Consider the following 12,208-nt stretch of genomic DNA (forward strand, 5'->3'; position numbering starts at 1 on the left):
TTCTTGATACCGGATCGCAAGTGACCACAGTGTCCCAGTCTTTCTACAAAAGCTATCTCTCACACCTGACAATCCATCCAATACAAGATCTGTTGGAAGTCGAAGCTGCAAATGGTGAAAATGTTCCCTATTCAGGCTACATTGGTGTTGATATCACTTTTCCAAAAGACTGTTTTGGAACTGAACTCACTGTGTCCTCTCTTGCATTAATTGTTCCAGACACACGCTCTAGTGTCCAGTCTTCTCTCCTGATTGGCACTAACACGCTTGACCCTCTTTTTGAAAACCTTCCCTTGACTGATACAGATCTCCGTGTCCTCCCACATGGTTACAGAGTGGTCTTGAGCGTGTTACAACAGAGACACAAAATGAAAGATGACGGCAGTCTTGGTCTTGTCACACTGTCGGGAAAAGAACCTGAATTACTTCCTGCTGGTCAAAGTCGAGTTTTGGAGGGAGTAGTCCATGTAAACACTGCAACGCCAGGGAAGTGGATAGTGGTCGAGTCACCGTCCTCATCCTCCTTGCCTGGTGGTGTCGTAGTCACCAATTGTTTACTTACCCTTCCGGAAAACTGCTCACAAAAGCTTGCAGTTGTCCTAAGGAATGAAAGTGAACATGCCATAAGTATTCCTGCAAAAAGTGTCATTGCAGAAATGCATGCTGTGCAAGAAGTGATGCAAACCAAGCAGAAATCCAACTTGAAGTCCACAGAGCTAAATTTAAATTTCTCTGATTCTCCCATTTCTGCTGAATGGAAGGAGCGAATCATACAGAAGCTGAGTGCTATGCCAGAAGTATTTGCACGACATGACACAGATTTCGGTTGCACGAACAAAGTCAAGCACCAAATCAAACTAAGTGACGAAACCCCTTTCAAGCACAGACCCCGACCAATACGGCCACAAGACATCGATGCAGTACGTCAGCACTTGCAAGAGCTGATGGAAGCAGGAATAATCCGCGAGTCTGAATCACCGTTTTCCTCGCCAATAGTTGTGGTAAGGAAGAAAAACGGGGATATAAGACTTTGTGTCGATTACCGGAAGCTGAATTTAACCACGATCAAAGACGCCTATGCACTTCCTAATTTGGAAGAAACCTTTTCTGCACTCACAGGATCGAAATGGTTTTCGGTCCTTGATCTCAAGAGCGGATACTACCAAATCGAAGTCGATGAGACAGACAAGCACAAGACAGCCTTTACATGCCCGATGGGATTTTTTGAATTTAACAGGATGCCTCAGGGTGTTACAAATGCTCCCAGCACATTCCAAAGGCTGATGGAGAAATGCATGGGTGACATCCATCTAAAAGAAGTCCTTGTCTTTCTAGATGACCTCATAGTGTTTTCAGAAACACTCGAACAACATGAAACCCGACTTCTCCATGTACTCAATCGCCTCAAAGAATATGGCCTAAAACTTTCCCTTGAAAAATGCATGTTTTTCCATACATCCGTGAAGTACTTGGGCCACATCGTTTCCCAACATGGTGTTGAAACAGACCCTGAGAAAGTTAACGCTTTAAAAACATGGCCAAGCCCCAAAAATTTGAAAGAGCTACGTTCTTTCTTAGGATTCGCAGGATACTACAGGCGATTTATCAAAGACTTCTCTAAGATTGTCAAACCTCTTACCGGTCTTACTGCTGGATATCCACCGCTGAGGAAGAAAAATGTCTCACAGTCGAATAAAGTCCAGTACTTTCAGCCGAAATCTCCTTTTGGGGAAAGATGGACAGACTGTTGCCAGCAGGCATTTGAAACGATAATAAACAAACTGACTTCTGCCCCAGTTTTGGCCTTTGCCAACCCCAGGTTACCGTATGTATTACATACAGATGCAAGTACGACCGGGCTGGGGGCAGCCCTTTATCAAGAGCAGGGTGGAGAGATCAAAAGTCAAAGTCAAAGTCAGCTTTATTTTCAATCTCTCCACATGTCACAAAGAGACCGAAATTACGTTTTTCTCTATCCCACGGTGACGAGACACATAACACGATAGACATACAAGTACGCGACACAATATAAAAACAAGAAGGCAGAAATTCAAACAATCAATAGTAAGAGTGATGAATAAATAATAAATAAACAGATAACACAATAAATAAGAGGAGCAAAACGGAGCCAGCAAGCATAGCGCAAAAGTAAAAAACATCATAAACAAAAAAAGCACAAACAATAAATAATAAGAGTAATAATAAATAATAAATAAACAGATAACACAACAAATAAGAGCCAGTGTGCATACAGACAGTACAGACAGTAAAAGTACAAGACGCTACGCAGAACGGGGGAGCGAGTTCAGGATCCTAACAGCCTGGAGTATGAAGCTGTTTGAGAGTCTGGTGGTGCGGGAGCGCAGGCTTCTGTACCTCTTCCCAGAGGGCAGAAGCTCGAACAAAGAGTGAGCGGGGTGACTCACATCACTCACAATCGTGGTCGCCTTGCGGGTGAGATGGGAGGTGTAAATGTCCTTCAAGGAGGGGAGCGAAGCACCAGCAATCTTACCAGCTGTGTTCACTATGCGCTGCAGGGCCTTCAAGTTGTAGTCAGTGCAGCCGCCACCCCAAACAGCAATACAGCTGGAGAGGACGCTCTCAATGGTGCATCGGTAAAATGCAGTCATGACGGCCGGAGGAGCGCTCGCTCGCCTGAGTTTCCGCAGGAAGTACAGGCGGCGCTGGGCTTTCTTTGCCAGTGATGCGGTGTTGGTGGACCAGGAGAGATCCTCACTGATGTGCACCCCCAGGAACTTGGCGCTGCTCACTCTCTCCACCACAGCACCGTCGATGGTCAGCGGCAGGTGTTGGGTGTGACCCTTCCGGAAGTCCACAACAATCTCCTTGGTCTTGTCGACGTTCAGCAGGAGGTTGTTGTCCCTGCACCACGTGGTCAGAAGGTCAACCTCCAGCCTGTATTGAGTCTCGTCTCCCTTGGTGATGAGACCCACCAGAGTCGTGTCGTCAGCAAACTTCACGATACGGTTGTCGCTGTAGGTTGCAGTGCAGTCATGCGTCAGGAGGGTGAAGAGCAGCGGACTGAGCACGCAGCCTTGGGGGGCCCCCGTGCTCAGCGTGATGCTGGCGGAGATTTTGTCGCCAACACGTACTACCTGTGGCCTCTGACAGAGGAAGTCCAGTAGCCAGTTGCAGAGGTAGGTACTGAGGCCCAGCGCGTCAAGTTTGCTGATGAGGCGTTGTGGCACAATGGTGTTGAAGGCAGAACTGAAGTCCACAAACAGCAATCTCACATACGAGTCCCTCCTCTCCAGGTGGGTGAGGGCCGAGTGGAGGGCAGAGCAGATGGCATCCTCAGAAGACCGTTTGGCTCGGTACGCAAACTGGAAGGGGTCAATGGTGGGGGGGAGAACGGATCGGATGTGCTCCATGACAAGCCGCTCAAAGCACTTCATGATGATGGGCGTGAGTGCTACGGGGCGGTAGTCATTGAAGCAGGACGGAGCGGGTTTCTTCGGCACAGGTACAATGGTGGCAGCTTTGAAACACGACGGGACGATGGCCTGCTGCAGGGAAGTGTTAAAGATGTCCGTGAAGACATCCGTCAGCTCACCAGCGCAGTCCTTCAGCGCCCGACCCGGGATGTTGTCAGGGCCCGCCGCCTTACGGATGTTGATAGCGGCAAGCGCCCTCCTCACGCTGTCGGCGGAGAGGCACAGGGGCAGCTCGTGTGAAGGGGGAGTGGCCTTTAGCGGGCAAGTGCTGTTCTGAGCGTCGAAGCGAGCAAAGAAGCGGTTGAGGTCATTGAGCAGACGGACGTCGCCTTCACAGCTCTGCGGCGCGGGCTTGTAATCCGTGATGGTCTGAATGCCTTGCCAAAGGCTCCGTGCGTCCCTGCTGTCCTTGAAGTGGGCGGTAATTTTGCACGAGAACGCCCTCTTTGCTTCTTTGATGCCCCGGGACAGGTCGGCCCTCGCAGTCCTCAAGCCAGCCTCATCCCCTGCTCTAAAGGCTTTGTCCCTGGCCCTCAGCAGCCTGAAGACAGCCCCTGTCAGCCATGGCTTCCGGTTAGCCCGAGTGACGATGGATTTGGAGAGAGTCACATCATCAATGCACTTCCTGATGTAGGAGGAAACAGAGTCAGTATACTCCTCAATGTCTGTCCGATCGTCGCAAGTGGCAGCCCTCCTAAACATGTCCCAGTCAGTAGAGCCAAAGCAGTCACGCAGTGCATCAGAGGCACCCTCAGGCCACACCCGTACCTGCTTGCGAACCGGCCTGGACGCTCTCACCATTTGTCTGTATGCGGGCAAAAGCATAACAGTGATATGGTCAGAAAGTCCAAGATGGGGGAGGGGGGCGGCTTTGAAAGCTCCTTTATGCGAAGAGTAGACCCGGTCCAGGAAGCTGTCGCCACGCGTAGGAAAATTAACATGCTGGTGAAGCCTCGGTAAAACAGACTTCAGGTTAGCATGATTAAAATCCCCAGCGAAGATGGTGAAACCGTCAGGGTGCGCTGTCTCTTGTTCACTGACAGCCTGGTACAGTTCACTAAGAGATGCGTGTAATTGCATACGCGAGCAGAGGACTATCACAAAGTGAAAGCCGTTACCCCGCTCACAAACTTGAGTTTCTTGCCCTCAAGTGGGCTGTCACGGAAAAGTTTTGTGATTACCTTTATGGCAGTCCTTTCACTGTAATAACTGACAGCAACCCTCTAACTTACATTTTGACCACCGCTAAGTTAGATGCAACGAGTTATCGCTGGTTGTCTGCCCTCTCTACCTTCGAGTTCAACCTCCGGTACAGAGCAGGAAATCAAAATGCTGATGCAGACGGATTATCACGCCGTCCACACCCAGAGCCAATAAATGACCGTGTTTCCCTAAAAGAACAAGAGAGAATTCGCCAGTTTGTCCAACATCACTTACCTGGTGCCGATCCTTTCACTGATGTTCCTCCTCATGCAGTGAGGGCAATCTGTGACAAACACCTAGTCCTCCAATCTCTCAACTCAGACCACGATGCTCTTACATATCCACTTGTAACGTCTTTGTCCATGTCCGCTGATGCTGTTCCTGACAGCTTCCACCAGTGTGACATTCTCCCTGTAATTCCAAGCATCTCGGAAGAGGAGTTAAGACAAAGTCAAAGAAATGATCCTGCTATCAATGAAATCATACACCAGCTTGAAACGGGTGAAACATCTTCTCCTATGCTACGGAAAGAACTTCCACAACTTTCCATCTTTCTGCGTGAACTAAACAAACTTGAGCTGCAGAATGGTGTTTTGTATCGGAAGAGGAAACTTGGTGAAACCCAGTCTCAACTTGTCCTTCCTGAAAGCCTCAGACCCATGACATTGAAAAGTCTCCATGACGACATGGGCCATCTTGGGTTTGACCGTACCCTTGACCTCATCAGAGCCAGATTCTTCTGGCCCAAAATGGCTGCAGACATAGAGCAAAAGATTAAAAGTTGTCAGAGGTGCGTCTGCCGGAAAACATTGCCAGAGAAGGCCGCACCCTTGGTAAACATACAAGTTACCAGACCCCTGGAATTAGTATGTATTGACTTTTTGTCGTTCGAACCAGACCGCAGTTCTACAAAAGATGTCCTTGTAATCACAGACTTCTTTACAAAGTACGCTGTTGCAACTCCAACGCCTAACCAAAAAGCTCGAACTGTAGCGAAGGCCCTGTGGGAAAACTTCTTCATCCACTATGGTTTTCCTGAGAAGTTGCATAGTGACCAAGGAGCGGACTTTGAATCAAAAACTATCAAAGAACTGTGTAACTTGGCTGGAATACAAAAAGTTAGGACTTCACCCTATCATCCCAGGGGAAACCCTGTAGAACGATTCAATCGTACCTTACTGAACATGTTAGGTACACTCAAAGATGAAGACAAGAGGCATTGGCATGACTTTGTAAAACCACTCATGCATGCGCATAACTGTACCAGACACGATAGCACAGGGTTTACACCGTACGAATTAATGTTTGGAAGACAACCTCGACTGCCAATAGACCTTGCCTTCAATCTTCCTCGGAACCAACGTCGGGGACAATCTCATTCACAGTATGTCAAAGCTCTCAAATCTCACCTCCAAGAGAGTTACCAACTGGCTATCACAAATGCTGCTAAAGTTGCTGAACGAAACAAAAGCAGATATGACAAACATGTAACTGAATCTGCCTTAACTGTTGGTGATCGTGTGCTTGTGAGGAATGTCCGAATAAGGGGGAAACACAAGTTGGCTGATAGATGGGAGTCCACGGTCCATGTGGTTGTGAGTCAAAAGGACAACTTACCTGTGTATATAGTAAGACCAGAACATCAAAATGGTCCTACTAGGACCCTGCACAGAGACCTTTTGTTGCCATGCGGATTTCTGCCATCTGTCCCTGCAAATTCTCCTGCCGTCCCAGAGAAGCCCCGTCGACCAATCACACGACAACATCCAATACCAGACTCTGAAGAACCTGAACCTGACTACAACTCTGAGGAAGAGGATAACTACCCTTTATACTACTCTTCGGGTCCTCCACGGGAGATCTCGAGGTCACTTGAGGAATATAAAGTAGTTCTTCCCAGACCACATTCCAATCTTACTGATGAACAGAATGAACCAGATGATGATGTAATTCCAGAGCTTTTGATGTTGTCTGATAATGCTCCAAAGGATTCCATTGAAACTGAAATATTGCCGGAACTGGAAAGATCACCTGGAAGGGAAGGAGAATCAAGTACTCACTTGAGTGAAAAGGGAAATCCCCCGGATCTAAACCAGACTGACCATGAGGAGACAAGAAGACCTCAAGTAAATGACACTGAAACTGTGACAGATGACAATGAAGAAATTGTCCCAGAATCTGACCAAGTTGTCAGAAGATCTTCTCGAGAGAAAACGAAACCCAAAAGGTTAACCTACCCTCAGTTAGGAACCCCTCTTGTGAGCCTAGTTCAATCGTTGTTCCAGAGCTTAAGCGAATCTGTAACAAATTACATCGAGAACCATGAGGAGAACCATGAGATCAAAGTACTCTGAACTATGCGTTATGCAAAGGGACTTGCATAGATTTAGGCAGGGAGGGTGTAACCCAGGTTAACATAGCCTTGTAAAATAAGAGCCTGTTAAACATAGCCTTGTAAAATAAGAGCTATAAAAACAGTCAAAAGAAAGTACATTGTAAATATCTTCTAAACAGACCAACACAGATTAAAAGCATGTAAAATATTAAAACAATACAAATTTATTATTTTATTAACGTTTTGTAGTTGATAAAATGACAAAAGTGTGAACATTCACTTTTATTTTGAAGGGACATGATGACGTAGGAAAAAACCCATGTGACCAGAAATGCGAACTCTACTTTTTTCCTTTTCCCGCCGTTTTTGTTTTTTTTGGAGAGAGGATGACGAAGGTGATACGGGAGTAAGTCCGTTAAACTAAAGAGAGAGAGGGAACGTGACACAGTATTGTATGAAGTTTTTTGTATTTGATGGACCTATTTTTCTGTTTCCAAACTTTTTTTTCACCTTGGTGATGCACTAAGTGCGGAACAGGACTGGATTCACGAGAGTTGGTTCGGAAACCTCTGAACTAATAACGAAGCAGATTTCTTGTGCGAGTCGCAAGATGGCGAGCCACCAAAGAGGCCTTTGAATTTTTTCTCACGCAGGAGCGGAGAGCACTTGCTGGACGAGGTTCATCGAACCTGGTAGGATCTATCCATATTTGTTTCCCCACTGCTACACCGAGGTGGATTTCGGAAAGGATTGATTGACTCTTCAGGAACAAAGCAAGAGAAACAAACTGAAGGGATATAGAGACATTTGGATAACGAAAGTCGTTCAGTCTTTTGCTGAATTGTTTTGAGTTTTGTACATTTTGTCACTTTAATTTTTTTGTGAACTATATGTACGATGATGCTGAAATGGTGTTATTGAAATATTGATTGGTGTGAACAAAACCAGTGAAGTCGAGGGAATTTAAAAGTGGCTTTACTTAACTCAAATTAGATTTATTATTGTTTCGAATTACTTACTTGTATTGAATATTATTCAAACAACACAAAGTGAGGTAACTAAACCGATTGAACCTTAGAATTAATAAAACAACCCGGGTTTTAATTGAAATCATTTAAACTGAAAAGTTTACTGAAAGGAAACTTATTTTCTTCAACTAACGTTGAGTTTAAATGTGAATTGTATGTCTATTGTTGTAAATTGTATGTCAACTATTTTTCTCTATTTTTCTCTTCTAAAATAAGCCGGCAGTTCAATTCAAACTTTGGTCTGTGGTCATTTATTCTGCTCACTCTATCACCACTGCAAATAAAGCCGAACTTAGAATTGGTCCATGATCTAAATTACTGTAAGCACTGTCCAAAGCGATATAGGTGTTACACATGCTCTAAAATTCATGTTTCTGTGTTTTCAACCGCATATTGGTGATCGCTCTGAACGCGGTAATCCAGTCGTGAGGCTATGTTTAGGGCACCTTTTCTAGCCCCTTCCCCCTCAGGGGTGAGCAGAGTGGATCCTAAAAAGGGCTGCTCAGTCGTGTATGCAGCTACCAAAGAGCTCTTTCTGCCTCGGTCCAAGAGCCCAACGATCATCTAACATCCACCGCCTGATGTGCCAGCTTGTGACTAGGGGCTTCCAGACTTCACAATCCTGACCCCGTTGCCACTTACACTGTGTTCCAAATTATTATGCAAATTGTATTTATGTGTCAGAAAGATTAAATTTTTTGTTTTTCAATTAAACTCATGGACGGTATTCCGTGTCAGGGCTCTTTGGATAACTGAGATCAATTTCAGACACCGGTGATGATTACCGGCCAGTTGAGCCCACATTAAGGAGAAACTACTCAAGAATGGCGTTCCACATTATTAAGCAGATGATTTGAAGTTCGCTTTGAGCAGTGGCGGACGCCAACCCACGACCGGTGGGAGAGCTCGGAGGGCGGATGGGCTTTCAAGGAAGCCCCCCAGGCCGGTCCCACTCGCACTTAGAATTTTTTTTTTTTTTGGCTTCCATAATGTACCGGGCGCGGACGCGAAACCCACGCCGGGCAGGAGAGCTCGAAAGGCGGCTAAGCATTCAAGGAAGCACCGTCTGGAGCTTCAGAGCCGTTCCGCCTGACTTTTAACGTAGAGTACCGGGCGCAAACCACTAACTCAAGCCCGGCATGGCAGCTCGAAAGGCGGCTAAGCATTCAAGGAAGCACCGTCTGGAGCTTCAGAGCCGTTCCGCCTGACTTTTAACGTAGAGTACCGGGCGCAAACCACTAACTCAAGCCCGGCATGGCAGCTCGAAAGGCGGCTAAGCATTCAAGGAAGCACCGTCTGGAGCTTCAGAGCCGTTCCGCCTGACTTTTAACGTAGAGTACCGGGCGCAAACCACTAACTCAAGCCCGGCATGGCAGCTCGAAAGGCGGCTAAGCATTCAAGGAAGCACCGTCTGGAGCTTCAGAGCCGTTCCGCCTGACTTTTAACGTAGAGTACCGGGCGCAAACCACTAACTCAAGCCCGGCATGGCAGCTCGAAAGGCGGCTAAGCATTCAAGGAAGCACCGTCTGGAGCTTCAGAGCCGTTCCGCCTGACTTTTAACGTAGAGTACCGGGCGCAAACCACTAACTCAAGCCCGGCATGGCAGCTCGAAAGGCGGCTAAGCATTCAAGGAAGCACCGTCTGGAGCTTCAGAGCCGTTCCGCCTGACTTTTAACGTAGAGTACCGGGCGCAAACCACTAACTCAAGCCCGGCATGGCAGCTCGAAAGGCGGCTAAGCATTCAAGGAAGCACCGTCTGGAGCTTCAGAGCCGTTCCGCCTGACTTTTAACGTAGAGTACCGGGCGCAAACCACTAACTCAAGCCCGGCATGGCAGCTCGAAAGGCGGCTAAGCATTCAAGGAAGCACCGTCTGGAGCTTCAGAGCCGTTCCGCCTGACTTTTAACGTAGAGTACCGGGCGCAAACCACTAACTCAAGCCCGGCATGGCAGCTCGAAAGGCGGCTAAGCATTCAAGGAAGCACCGTCTGGAGCTTCAGAGCCGTTCCGCCTGACTTTTAACGTAGAGTACCGGGCGCAAACCACTAACTCAAGCCCGGCATGGCAGCTCGAAAGGCGGCTAAGCATTCAAGGAAGCACCGTCTGGAGCTTCAGAGCCGTTCCGCCTGACTTTTAACGTAGAGTACCGGGCGCAAACCACTAACTCAAGCCCGGCATGGCAGCTCGAAAGGCGGCTAAGCATTCAAGGAAGCACCGTCTGGAGCTTCAGAGCCGTTCCGCCTGACTTTTAACGTAGAGTACCGGGCGCAAACCACTAACTCAAGCCCGGCATGGCAGCTCGAAAGGCGGCTAAGCATTCAAGGAAGCACCGTCTGGAGCTTCAGAGCCGTTCCGCCTGACTTTTAACGTAGAGTACCGGGCGCAAACCACTAACTCAAGCCCGGCATGGCAGCTCGAAAGGCGGCTAAGCATTCAAGGAAGCACCGTCTGGAGCTTCAGAGCCGTTCCGCCTGACTTTTAACGTAGAGTACCGGGCGCAAACCACTAACTCAAGCCCGGCATGGCAGCTCGAAAGGCGGCTAAGCATTCAAGGAAGCACCGTCTGGAGCTTCAGAGCCGTTCCGCCTGACTTTTAACGTAGAGTACCGGGCGCAAACCACTAACTCAAGCCCGGCATGGCAGCTCGAAAGGCGGCTAAGCATTCAAGGAAGCACCGTCTGGAGCTTCAGAGCCGTTCCGCCTGACTTTTAACGTAGAGTACCGGGCGCAAACCACTAACTCAAGCCCGGCATGGCAGCTCGAAAGGCGGCTAAGCATTCAAGGAAGCACCGTCTGGAGCTTCAGAGCCGTTCCGCCTGACTTTTAACGTAGAGTACCGGGCGCAAACCACTAACTCAAGCCCGGCATGGCAGCTCGAAAGGCGGCTAAGCATTCAAGGAAGCAACGCCGGCCGGTCCGCGGGCCAAATAGGGTCCAGTAAAGTACCGGGCGCAAACCACTAACTCAAGCCCGGCATGGCAGCTCGAAAGGCGGCTAAGCATTCAAGGAAGCGACGCCGGCCGGTCCGCGGGCCAAATAGGGTCCAGTAAAGTACCGGGCGCAAACCACTAACTCAAGCCCGGCATGGCAGCTCGAAAGGCGGCTAAGCATTCAAGGAAGCGACGCCGGCCGGTCCGCGGGCCAAATAGGGTCCAGTAAAGTACCGGGCGCGGCCACTAACGCCTTGTGGCGGTCGCCTTGTGGCGGTCGGGGGGTGGCGGTCGGGGCTGGCGCTTGGGGCCGGTGGCGGTCGCCTTGTGGCGGTCGCCTTGTGGCGGTCGGGGGGTGGCGGTCGGGGCTGGCGCTTGGGGCCAGTGGCGGTCGCCTTGTGGCGGTCGCCTTGTGGCGGTCGCCTTGTGGCGGTCGCCTTGTGGCGGTCGCCTTGTGGCGGTCGGGGGGTGGCGGTCGGGGCTGGCGCTTGGGGCCAGTGGCGGTCGCCTTGTGGCGGTCGCCTTGTGGCGGTCGCCTTGTGGCGGTCGCCTTGTGGCGGTCGCCTTGTGGCGGTCGGGGCTGGCGCTTGGGGCCGGTGGCGGTCGCCTTGTGGCGGTCGCCTTGTGGCGGTCGCCTTGTGGCGGTCGCCTTGTGGCGGTCGCCTTGTGGCGGTCGGGGGGTGGCGGTCGGGGCTGGCGCTTGGGGCCAGTGGCGGTCGCCTTGTGGCGGTCGCCTTGTGGCGGTCGCCTTGTGGCGGTCGCCTTGTGGCGGTCGCCTTGTGGCGGTCGCCTTGTGGCGGTCGGGGGGTGGCGGTCGGGGCTGGCGCTTGGGGCCGGTGGCGGTCGCCTTGTGGCGGTCGCCTTGTGGCGGTCGGGGGGTGGCGGTCGGGGCTGGCGCTTGGGGCCGGTGGCGGTCGCCTTGTGGCGGTCGCCTTGTGGCGGTCGCCTTGTGGCGGTCGGGGGGTGGCGGTCGGGGCTGGCGCTTGGGGCCGGTGGCGGTCGCCTTGTGGCGGTCGCCTTGTGGCGGTCGCCTTGTGGCGGTCGGGGGGTGGCGGTCGGGGCTGGCGCTTGGGGCTGGCGTCCGCCAATAGTGGTTTAATTTCGGGAGGAAGATTGATTTTCGTCCCAAGCCCGCCGCTGGAGAAAATTTTAGGTACCAGGAGTGGATTTTTTTTGTCCACTCAGGAGGGGGACGTTGGCTGGTTTGGTGTCCGGGGGAAAGTGCTCTTTTCTCGGCCAGGAGAAAGATTAGACTCCCA

Source organism: Syngnathus typhle, linkage group LG9 (assembly GCF_033458585.1).
Source record: "Syngnathus typhle isolate RoL2023-S1 ecotype Sweden linkage group LG9, RoL_Styp_1.0, whole genome shotgun sequence".
Classification (NCBI taxonomy): Eukaryota; Metazoa; Chordata; class Actinopteri; order Syngnathiformes; family Syngnathidae; genus Syngnathus; species Syngnathus typhle.